Source organism: Lynx rufus, unplaced genomic scaffold (genome assembly GCF_022079265.1).
Source record: "Lynx rufus isolate CCGP_SWC_20201006 ecotype Redwood Valley unplaced genomic scaffold, mLynRuf1.p SCAF_7, whole genome shotgun sequence".
NCBI classification, from domain to species: domain Eukaryota; kingdom Metazoa; phylum Chordata; class Mammalia; order Carnivora; family Felidae; genus Lynx; species Lynx rufus.
In genome coordinates, this window is record NW_025814889.1 from 22,849,213 (window position 1) to 22,861,836 (window position 12,624).

General features: G+C 39.0%; 1 protein-coding gene across 1 annotated transcript in view; it reads right to left on the bottom strand.

The window, feature by feature from the left end:
- The window catches only part of ARHGAP21 (Rho GTPase activating protein 21), a 135,468-nt gene that overhangs the window by 105,875 nt on the left and 16,969 nt on the right, over window positions 1–12,624 (bottom strand).

The following is a 12,624-nucleotide window of genomic DNA, read 5'->3' on the forward strand; positions in this document are numbered from 1 at the left end:
CTCACAAAGTCTAAGAACACTCTACTCTCTAAGATTTTCTTAATATAGAAATGTGTTTTATAAAAGTTATGCTTTAAAAGTATTATTACTCTCAGGGCGCCAGGGTGCCTCAGTCAGTTGAGCATCTGACTCTTGATTTTTGGCTCAGGTCATGAACCCAGGGTCGTGGGATGGAGGTCTGCACTGGGTTCCAGGCTGAGCGGGGAGCCTGTATGAGATTCCCTCTCTCCCTCTGCCCCTCTCCCCTGCCCGCACGCTCTCTCTCTAAAAGTTAAAAAAAAAAAAAAAAAAAAGTATTATCACTCTAAAAAATAAACAAATAAATAAAAGTATTATCACTCTGACCCAGTAATTTCACTTCTGAAATGGTATCCTATATGCAAGTAATCCTAGCAGTGAAAACAATTTTAATCACAAAGATACTCACCATATTTTATTTATAATTGCAAAAAAGAAACTAGAAGCAATTTAAAAGTTTGGCAACAGTTAAATGATTAAATATATTAATAGTGTAATATATGAAATATTAAGTAGATAATATTATATATAGATAATAAACATTAAATTCATTAAGATTACATTAGATAGATATATATATATATATTCTCTAGAATATCACGCAGCCATTAAAAATGACATCACAATATGGCATCTGTGTCACAATTTGCATGTATACTATGATTACAACTTGTAAACTACACAAGCACAGAGGGGAAAAAAAACACTATGTGGGCAGGAAAAAAACTGCAATATACATACCAAAATATTAATAAGAGTTGTATTTGAGTAACTGAACTCGGTAAATCAATTTTAATTCATATTTTCCAATTTTTGTAAGTGACTCTGCACTTAGCTTACAATTTTAAAAATTAAAATAACAGACCTCTTTGCTCCCATCTTTTTATTTCCAATATGGATCTCAAACGATATCACCCCTATATATGTTACCATCCAGCCTAGAATATGTTAATAATTACAGTAAGCACTGTTAAGCACTTACTGTGTCAGGCCCTGGGTTAAATGCTGGACCCAGGTCATCTGATTTAACCTTCCCAACAGTCTGTGATGAAGGTACTACTTGAGATGAGGAAGCAGAGGTGAGTAATGCTGGGGCCATCAGCCAGGGATGCACTGGGCCTTGGACACTGGATCCAGTTCTTGGACACTAAAATCTGTACTCTTAGCCACAGCACTGTACTGCCTCCCTCCAGCAGTGTACAAGTATTTAATAAATAATAGACCCCGAATCAGAACTCTCCCGGCAGTATGCCAACAAAGTGTCAACTGAGAAGCGTGCCCACTGAGGCACCCTCCTGTTCCCATCATGTCATTTATCTCGTCTGCTGCTCCTTCAGTCGGCCTCCCTCACTCCTCACCCGGCCCTTTCCTTTACTCCTCTTATTTCTCTCCTACATTTCCCTACCTATATCATAACCTTTCCAGCAGCATCCTTCCACCGCTTAGCTTCAATAGTAAAACTCAAATGAAATCAACTGCTGCCCTGAAGTTTCTTAGAAACCAGAAGTGATACATGGGAAGCCTTAAGCCCCATTTGGCTGCAGATGTGTTTTGCTTAGATCTCGGTATTTTGAAAAACTTGAATTAGTCACCAGCACTTAAAAATTAGGATGAATTCACATCAAGATGCTAATTTTAAAGTTTCCCTTAAAAACTAAATGATTGACAACAAGAGGTCCGACATGGTATCAGTCTCCTAAAACTGATTCTCCAGTTTGCCACAGTCTCCACCAGTGCCTGCTGTCTTACACCTGGCTCTCTTCAACTCTCTTTACTCTTTAAAATATTTTTCTTAAGTTTATTCATTTATTTTGAGAAAGAGACAGAGTGTACACATGCATGGGAGGGGCAGAGAGAGTGGCAGAGAGAGGAAGAGAGAGAATCCCAAGCAGACTCCGTACCATCAGCACAGAGTGTGGTGTGGGGCTCGAATTCACAAACCAGGATATCATGACCTGAGCCGAAATCAAGAGTCAGACGCTCTAACGGACTCAGCCACCCAGGCGCCCCTCAACTCTCTTCACTCTTATGGAACCCGAAGCTTAGCCACCAAATCACGGAGTTTGTAACCTCCATCAAATACTTTAAGGGGTGGCATAAAGTCCCAGGAGACGTGGTCACATGCCCTTCTCACTTTACGCTAAATTCTGCAAACTCTTCTCAGTGATGCCAGCAACCAAATGGCCTATTGTTGGATCTAAACCACAGGGAAAATAAACTCAAATAAAATCAACTGCTGCCCTGAAGCAGTTGCAACAGCAAGCCTACAGAACCCCGGGCCACAGCAGGTCCAAAAGCACTTTCTATTGCCGGCTCACTGGATCAACTCATCCTTGGATTCTGTCGCAAGTCAAATATTCTTTTGGGATTAGCCAAAGTCCTGACAAGGTCCTAGACCTCAAACTAGGAAGTTTTCTGATGATGAGACTAACTAATAAGTCCAGTAAGAGCTGTGAACCAGTTACTAACCACTCAGTTTAGTTTGGGCTTTTTAAGTTTCAGCTTTGGTAGGTTCCTGATATTATGAATTTTACATGCTAAGATAATTGAAGTATCTATCTTCTTTTATTCTCTAAGTAGCCATTCAAAATCCATATTTTTACGGTAATGTAAATCCATTAGGAGAGAACTAGAAAGTGCACTGAGAGATCAATCTTACACTGGAAGAAATATAGACTACATGACCTTTTCCATCTCTAATTTCTGATACGTTAGTCTATTGTGCCCAACCTGAACTATGAAAAAGTCTTTTCACCATTCCAGGACAGAGAGAATAGGACATAAAGAAAAGTACTGGAGACCCACAAGTCCCACTTAGAACTAAATTCATGTCTCATAAACTTCTGTTCATGCTGTGTTTATGGGAGAACTGAGAAATGATGCTGTGTTTGGAGGGGTGGGGGATGGACATTTCATTTATCATTCACTGCTTTCAATATTTTAAATTTAGCTTTTCTTCTAAATTTCAAACAATACTAAAGAACAGTTTTAAATAAGGAAGGCGAACACTCACAAAGAGATTAATAACCCTGTAAGGTAAGTAATTCATAGTTTTTAAAGATTCACCAATAACTAGAACAAAGCTACCATCCAGTATCTTTCCATTTTATGCGAGACGCTTTTATGCTGAATACGTGCAGAGCTATTTGCGACTTACGAAAGCAGCCTGCACCTGATAATAACAATGTTGACTGAGGCTGAAAGGAGAAATAGAGAGTTTTTGCTTCTTAGGGAAGAAAATTCAAACGTATATGGCAACTCTCATAAAAAACATACTCAGCAAAGTTTCTCTATTGCACAATAACTATTTCCTAAAAGCCTGTTCAGGAACAAACTAAGTCCAAAAAGGAACTTCCATTTAATCCCACAGTAAAAGAAATCAACCATATTTCATGAAAAATGAAAAACTAGCCAAAAAGCAACTCATTCCAAAATCCTGCCTACCTAACTATAAACACAATGGGAAATGTCTCCAAAAATATACAACATTTACTTTGTTTTATGATTCTAGTGCTTTAATTTTTTCCTGGTTTTATTTTTAAGTAATTCATTCCAACTTCCCCTCCCCCACCACAGAAAGCTCTACAAAGTCTCATCTGTGCAACTGAAGAGTCCATGTAATTCTCTTAGAGAAATTCACATCATTAGAGTGGAGATGTGCCCTGTTAAACTAGTATTTCAACACAAAGTAACATCTAAAAGACTTTTTCACTGTTACAGGAAGATACTGATTTTATAACCAGTATTTTCACTGATTTTTTTTGCTTTATACGTTATAGCAGTTTTGAATTAAAATGCAAATATGTACATATATATATCAAACAAACCTGACCACTCCACGCACAATACAGATTGCACAATAAGCTCCAATTGTGGTTGATCATACAGTCGAAAATCCTGAACTGGGCCATGACGGCTCACGGCACAGTCTGCGTGTATGTCTTCTCTGACTCAGCTCCCGTCAGCACCGGAGCGCTGTTACCAGAGCTCTGCAGTGATGTGAGCCGCAAACACGCTCTCCCCCTCCCTTTCCTGTCCAAGCAGCAATAACTAACCGGCAGAACTACATCATCTTCCCAAACACTGGTACGTGTAAATTACGAGAGCACGAAGGAAAGACTTCTCACAAAAGCCTTATTCTGACTTTATTATCATCTGATTTTTAAAAAGGTGATTGCTTTTTCCTTCTTTCCGGAAGTCGTAGGCTAGCATTTATAGAGTCCATGAAAACACAATTTGGGAAGCTGGTACAATAAATCCATCGTGCTGACGACATCCCACAACAAACCAGCTCCCCATTCGATGCTGTGGCAGCATCAGTGACCACGCTGTGTTGAATCCAAAGGCATCTCTGAATCCTGTCTTCATCTCTCAGTACGTCTCGCCCTGCTAACAACTCCTTAAAGGTCTCTCATCCCAGGTACCCTGCCATGGTTCTCTTGGTTCTCTTCCTACTTCTCTGACCATTCCTTCTGGAAAGGGAGCCTAGACTGCAGTAAGACAGACTTCACCTCCTCAACTGCTACCTACCAGATGTAGGACCAGGAGCTAATGGCATAACCTTTGAGCTTCAGCTCATCCATTTATAAAACGGAGATACTAACACCTGCCCTCATGGGGGTTCTAGTATGAAATAAAATGACATATGTAACATGCTTAAAACATTGTTTAACAGACCCCTAGTAAGTAATGGTTATTAGTATTCTTAAGATGGGCTTCCTTCCTGTCCACATTAGAATTCTACCTCTCATCTCTTATGCTGTCCCTCCATGATGTCATCCTCCAGACCCATGATTTTATAATTATGAATTACCTGCAAACCTCTCTTTGGCCCCACCCTTTCTCCCAAGCCCCCATCTCACGTCTAAACTCTTGTCAAGTGCATATACCTCGATACCTTATACTACATGTCCCAAACTGGACTCATCATCTCCCCATCACAACCCATACCAGCTCTGTGTCCCTCATCTGCAGTATGGTGGCACAATCCATCCCCTTGGTCACCGAAACAGAAACCAGCCATCCTAGACTCCCTCTCCCTTACCTCTCACATCTGTCACCAGATCCTGTCTTTTCAACTAAAACGTGTGAATCGGCCCCTTTGCTATTCCTACTATCACTGCCTAAATTCAGACCCCATCGGCTTTCTCCCGGCTTACCACGAGGGCCTCTAGCTGGTCTCCCAAACACCCTGGCCCACTCCTTTCTGGAATCCCGCCTCCAGAGGACTACCAAAAACAATCTCTGAAACTACACACTAATCGTATGACTACCCCACCTAAATCCCTTCCTGGTTCCTTTCTGCCTGTGGCAGTGTTTCCTAAAAACTGTTCCTACTTCTTCCATAGGACGCAGAATACGAATTAGTTAAGTGAAAAAAGGTTTTCAGGGCAAAATAAGTTTGCCAAAAGCCAGGTTAAACATAGATAAACAAAGTTGCGAGACTGCTAAGAGTCTAAGTAGGATGAGATTCAAAGGCTCCCGGAAAGCTTGTTTTTAACTAGTTCTTCTTGAAATCGTTAGCTGATTTTTCTTCCTCTATCTTTTCCTTAATTGGTGGTGTTCCCTAAGGTTCTGACCTTGGCTCTTTTCTCTCATCTCTCTCAATGAGCTCATCTATTTCCCAAATTATAATTATAGGACACACTGGCTTAATTGACCTCTGCCTAAATGACTTGCCAGACAAACCAAAATCCTCAATTCCTGCTGTATGAACCCTGGCTGGGCCCATGGCAACTCAACTCTTACGTTTGGGAAGACAGTCTCTAGCCACTTCATTTCTGCTCCCACCAAATGAGATGCACGCTCAACACAACCAGTTTGTTTTTGCACACCTCTTTATGTCGGTTTTATTTGTATTACTGTGGTTATGTACCTTAGATGATATACAAACTGATGAAACAGGAGTAAAAATGAGAGTTGCTATTTCTATGAAAACCCAAATGCTTTGAAAAGATTCAATAAAGGCTGCTGCTCGCCTCTAGATTTTTTTCCTTCCTTGGTCTTGTACTCTTTTCTCCAGTAAGATACTAGAAATTCTCTCTAGCTGTAGCCACTAGGCATATTCAAAGACTAAGGCTGTTCCCTCTGCTAGAAGATTCTTCTTTCTACCTAGCTAACTCCTACCGGACTAAAAACAATCTTCCCAGGAAGACATTCCCTGATTCCTACACTAGGTGAGGTCTGTCTGTTCTGTGTTTTCACAGCTACCCACTCTTCCCCTAAGATAATATTCATTGCATTCTATTAAAATTATGTGTTTAATTGTTTGTACTTCTCATTATCCATATATATCCATGAAGGCACAGACCAGACCATGTCTGGATTTTTCACTGGTGTTTCCTCATGTCTGGCACTTAGAAGGTACTCAATTAATATTTTTTGAATGTGTTAATAAATGTTGAAGGACAGTTCTAAGTATAATAGGAATCTCTGGCACTAGAAGCATCAAATGTGAATCATTTTAAGACAGATTAACTTTTAGGGGCACCTGGGTGACTCAGTCAGTTAAGCACCTGACTCTTGGTTTCGGCTCAGGCCATGATCCCACAGTTCCATGGGTTCGAGCCTCACATGGGGCTCCACACTGACGGTGCACAGCCTCCTTGGAATTCTCTCTCTCCCTTTCTTTCTGCCCCTCCCCAGCGCAGGCTCACTCTCTCAAAATAAATAAATAAACTTAAAACAAAACAAAAAGATTAACTTTTATCCTGGGAACCAAAGGGTCATTATCACCAATTGTGAGCAAAACACAAAATGCTTCCTTCCTGAATGATCTCATTAAGCTGTTGAAACAGACAGGATTCTAGCAAAATCCCCAAATACCTATACTATTCTATCCCCATATTGAGATTCTGAAAAATTCTGGGAGAGGGGAAGGAAAAGTTTCAGGCATCTGATGTCCAAAAGTTCCCAGGTGAGTTATAGATCTTATTAGTTAAGAGCTACTGCACAGAAGCACATACCAAAAATAAGTAATAATACATAAAGACTCAGAGACTCAAGGTCCAACTATAATCAAGCTTTTATCAATCATTCCTAAACACAGCGTATACTTCAATTGTAATATTGTAGCAATACTAATTTTCTGGTTTTGACAACTGTCCTACGGTTACTTCAGATGTACATGAAAGAAATGTGGGTAAAGACTCTAAGACAACTCTACACTATCTTGCAACTTCTCTGTGAGTCTAAAGTTATTTCAAAATTAAAAAAGTTAATATGAAAAGGATCATAAACAACTGAAACCCAGGGGCAAGGAACACTCCTAAGATCCAGATGTGATCTCAAAATACCATTCACCACTAAAAGAAAGCAGGACTTCTTAGAGAAATGGCTTGTTCTAAGGTCCTGGGCAGGAAATGTACATAAAAGATGAGCTAGAAAACCACACAGGCTCATGTCTCATGGACTCAGTTGAAAACTTGAAGAGGCTACCACTGGTCAAAAATGGGATAACTGGAGCTAGTATAAAAATTGAAACCTAGGAGCTATGTTTGCATTTGTCAGCTAATAATACTAGATAGGCAGATAAATACAGAAATACATACATATAGGTCACCTTTGAAAGCTGATCAGGGAACTGATGATTTCTGTAAGTAAAGGGAAAGAATTAAGCAAAAAAAATCATAAAGTCATACGATCACTACTTTTTTTTTTTACAACATATGGTTCATACTTCTAAAAAATTAGTTAATCTATAATCCCATATTGACACTTCTGAAATTCAAACAACCCTGAAAGTCAAAACATTTTTTGTAACTCACCAAATGGCAAAATCTGCCCTTCCATGACCTGACACAAAGCTCTTTCTAAGCTTTTATTTATTCCCTATAGGATAAATATTCATACATTGTCAGCAGAAATTAATGATAGCGGGGTGCTGTACCAGAACCTGCATCATCTTACATTTCTAAAATCTGAAGACTTCTGGATTCTGAAAAACACAAGGACTTTGGATTACAGATCTGTACAAATAACACTGGAATTGAGGGTAACTAGGCAGCAAGAGTCCAAAAGAAAAAAGAAAAAAAAAAAAGAAGCGGGGGGAGAAGACCACAGAAAGCAAGACCATCCACCCTGAACTGGGAACATCAGTTTCACCTAGGGTCACTAAGGTCAGAGAAAGCTTTATAAGCAGATAAACCCTGAGCCAAATTTTGAAGGAAGTGTGGGAATTACATAAACGACAAGCCATGAGAAAGGCATCTGAGGCAAAATGAACAAGATCAGACATGAAAACACTTCAGACTTCCCATATATTCAAGGGACAACGGATCGGCCATTTGGCTTGAGTAAATGCCCCATCTGGCTCTTGGTGGACAGTAAGAAGACACATGGAAGAAGCAGATGTGCTTTAAGTCCTGCCACAGTGATTCAGCGTTAAATGAACTTTAAGTTTTCCTCAAAAACACATTTTTTATATGTGATATATGGTGACTGTCAGGATTAAATAAGGTACATAATAAATGTTAAGGTACTTAATAAGGGTTCAGTGTTCACTCTTAAAACCCTAAAAAAATATCTAAAATCTACTTTATCTCCCTGTATGTTTTCAGGAAAACAGACATTACAGCCTAGCACTTACAAAAGGCATATTTTTTTTTTTTTCAACGTTTTTATTTATTTTTGGGACAGAGAGAGAGAGACAGAGCATGAACGGGGGAGGGCCAGAGAGAGAGGGAGACACAGAATGGGAAACAGGCTCCAGGCTCTGAGCCATCAGCCCAGAGCCTGACGCGGGGCTCGAACTCACGGACCGCGAGATCGTGACCTGGCTGAAGTCGGACGCTTAACCGACTGCGCCACCCAGGCGCCCCTACAAAAGGCATATTAAGATTAAACAGGCTGGGGCACCTGGGTGACTCAGTCGGTTGAGCGTCCGACTTCGGCTCAGGTAATGATCTCGCCATCTGTGAGTTCGAGCCCCACGTCGGGCTCTGTGCTGACAGCTCGGAGCCTGGAGCCTGCTACGGATTCTGTGTCTCCCTCTCTCTCTCCCCTTCCCCCACTCATGCTTTTTCTCTCTCTCTCTCTGTCAAAAATTAACATTAAAAATTTTTTTTAATAAAAAATTTAAAAAGATTAAATAAAAGGCTAGTCAATGCCCATAGTATAAACACCTAAAGGGCAATAGGAATAAAAAATATTGAAAGACTATGACACTCAAAACTGGAGACAAATAAATAAATATTGCATGCTAGAAGTCAAAGCGCTACTAATTAACTTTTTTCTGATTTATGTATTTTTAGGCAAAAACAAGTATAAACTATACAGCTCTTGGGGCACCTGGGTGGCTCAGTCAGTTAAGCATCTGACTCTTGGTTTAGGCTCAGGTCATGATCTCACAGTTCCCTGAGTTCAAGCCCCTCATGGGGCTCCACATGGACAGCACAGAGCCTGCTTGGGATTCTCCCTCTCCCTCTCTCTCTGCCCCTTCCTGCTTATGCTTGCATGCTCACTCTCTCTCAAAATAAATACATAAACTTTAAAAAATAAACTGTCACAGCTCTTTAACAACCATATCACCTTTTGCAAAGGCTTAACTACACTTTTACTTGCAGCTATTGGAGATCTATTCTGATGTTCCGTATTTTTGCTCTCTTCCACCTAGAGGTTTGAGACCATCCTGGCCAACAAATCTTCTAGAAATATACACAGTTAATCTAACAGAAACAAATTCACTTTTTCCTGACCTTTCCTGTTCATATTATCTGCAGAAAAGCAAAACCATCACCATAAAACCTCCAGGAGTTTACAGGTTATAAAACAGTAGAGGAAGGAGATTAGCAGAAACAAAGATTAAATAAATAAAGATGTCTATAGAACCAGAACACATTAAAATATTTCAAAGAAGAAGTGTTATCTGATTTAACTATTTAAAGAGGAAAGCTTAAAAAATACTATCACCAACATTACTCTTTCTTGGGGGTCCAATGGCCAATTTGCTTGTGAGAATCAACAGATTATACAGGTTGACTTTGTAAACAGCTACTCACAGCTACCTAGACCCTAGCTTTTAAAAAAAATCAGATACAAAAACACTAATCCAAAGGGATACACGCACCCCTATGTTTATAGCAGCATTATTTACAATAGCTAAATTATGGAAGCTGCCCAAGAGTTCATCAATAGATGAATGGATAAAGAAAATGTGGTACACACACACACACACACACACACACACACACACACAGTGGACTATTATTCAGCCATAAACAAGAATGAAATCTTGCCATCTGCAACATGAATACAGCTGGAGAGTATAATGCTAAGCAAAATAAGTCAGTCAGAGAAAGACAAATACCCTATGATTTCACTCAGATGTGGAATTTAAGAAACAAAACAAACACGCATAGGGGGAACAAAAGAGGAAAACCAAGAAACAGACTTTTAACTGTAGGGAACAAACTGATGGTTACCAGAGGGGAGGTGGGTGGGGGGATGGGTGAAATAGATGATGGGGATTAAAGAGTGCACTTATCATGACGAGTACTGAGTACTGTCAAAAGAAGAAGAAGAACAATAGCAACAAAGCTGGAAGATTCACACTCCCCAATTTCAAAACTTATTATAAAACTACAGCAGTGGTACTGGCACACTGTAGTATAGGCTAGACATATAGACCAATGGAATAGAGAGGCCAGAAATAAATCCGCACATATACGGGCAATTTGTTTTCAATATAGGTGCCAGAACCATTCAATGGGGAGAGGATAGTTTTTCAAACAAACAGTGCTGGGAAAACTGGATACCCACAAGAATGAAGTCGTACCCTTACCTTATACCATATAGAAAAACTGGCCTAAAGTGGATCAAAAATCTAAATTTAAGACCTAAAACTATAAAGGTCTTACAAGATAACATGGAAATTCTCCATGACCTTGGATTTGACAACAGTCTCTTCATTATGATGCCAAAAGCATAGGCGGCAAAAGGGAAACATAAATCAGGCTTCATAAAAATTAAAAATCGGATACATTAAATGACACTGTATGGAAAGTAAAAAGAAAATACACAAAACGGGAGAAAATATTTGTAAATCATATATCTGATAATGGATTAATATCTAGAATATAAAGAATTCCTACAAGTTAACAACAAAAACCACACCCAATTTAAAAATGGGCAAAGACCTAGAACAGACATTTTTCAAAGATGATAAACAACCAAGAAGCACATGAAAAGATGCTCATCGGTAGTCATTATGGACATGCAAATCAAAACCACAATGAGATTTCGCTTCATCCATATGCTGGTTGGCTACGATTTTTAAAAAAGTAGTATTTTAAATGTAAGATAACAAGTACTGGTGAGGATGTGGAGAGACTGCAAGGCTCATACACTGCTGGTAGGAATGTAAAATGGTCAGCCACTGTGGAAAACAGTTCAACAGCTCCCCAAAATGTTAAACACAGGATTACTATATGACCCAGCAATTCCATGTCTGAGTATATAATCAAAAGAATTAAAAACAGGGGTTCAAACAGAAACTTGTACACCAATATTTACAGCAGCATTATTACTATATATAGTCAAGGCAAAAACAGCCCAAATGTACATATCAACAGAGGAATGGATAAGAAAATACACTATGTACATACAGAAGAATATCATTCAGCCATAAAAAGGAATGAAGTTCTGATGCGTTCTACAACATAGGTGAAGCTTAAAAACTTTATGCTAAGTGAAATAGTCCAGGCACAACAGGACAAACAATGTATGATTCCACTTATATGAGCTATCTAGGACAGGAAAATTCATAGTAAACAGAATAGAGTAGGCGCCCCTCCTCGGTGACAGTCGGTTAACTGTCTGACTCTTGATATCAGCTCAGGTCATGATCTCACGGTTCATGGGTTCGAGCCCTGTGTTGGGCTCTGTGCTGACAGCGTGGAGCCTGCTTGCAATCCTCTCTCTCCCTCTCTCTCTGCCCCTCCCCTGCTTGTGCTCTCTGTCTCACAATAAATAAATAAACTTTAAAAAAATAGAATAGAGGCTACTAGGGGTTAGGGGAATGGGGAGTTATAGCTCAATGGGTACAAAGTTTCTGTGCAGGATTATGAAAATGTTCTAGAAACAGTGATCACTACACAACACAGTGAATTGTATTTAATACACTTAACTGTACATGTAAAAATGGTACACATTTCATGTTATGTGTGTTTCACCACAATAAAAAAAGTTAATCAAAAACTTCTGAACCAAGAAAAAAATATGAACTATAATTACTGGTCATAACTAAGGGAAACATTACAACATAGGCTCTTACCTACATAAGAATCTAGTACTACAGTAATTAAGTACAATACTGTCATAAGCAAACAAATCAACTACTTTTTTTTTTATTACAAACTGAATTCAGAGAAGTTTACTTATTTATGTTGGCTTCCAAAACAAATCAAAGGCTGAGATAAAATTAAATTGCCTAATAGTTGTATGCCAGTCTCCTTAAACCCAAGACATACCAACATTTTGCAACTTAAAATCTACAGAACATGTAGTTTTTCAATAATTTTTCATATTCAACTATCTTTAAGTTTTCAATGTTAGCTACAACTAAGAAAAAAAATAAAAATTAAAAAATTTTCTCTATCAAAAAACAAA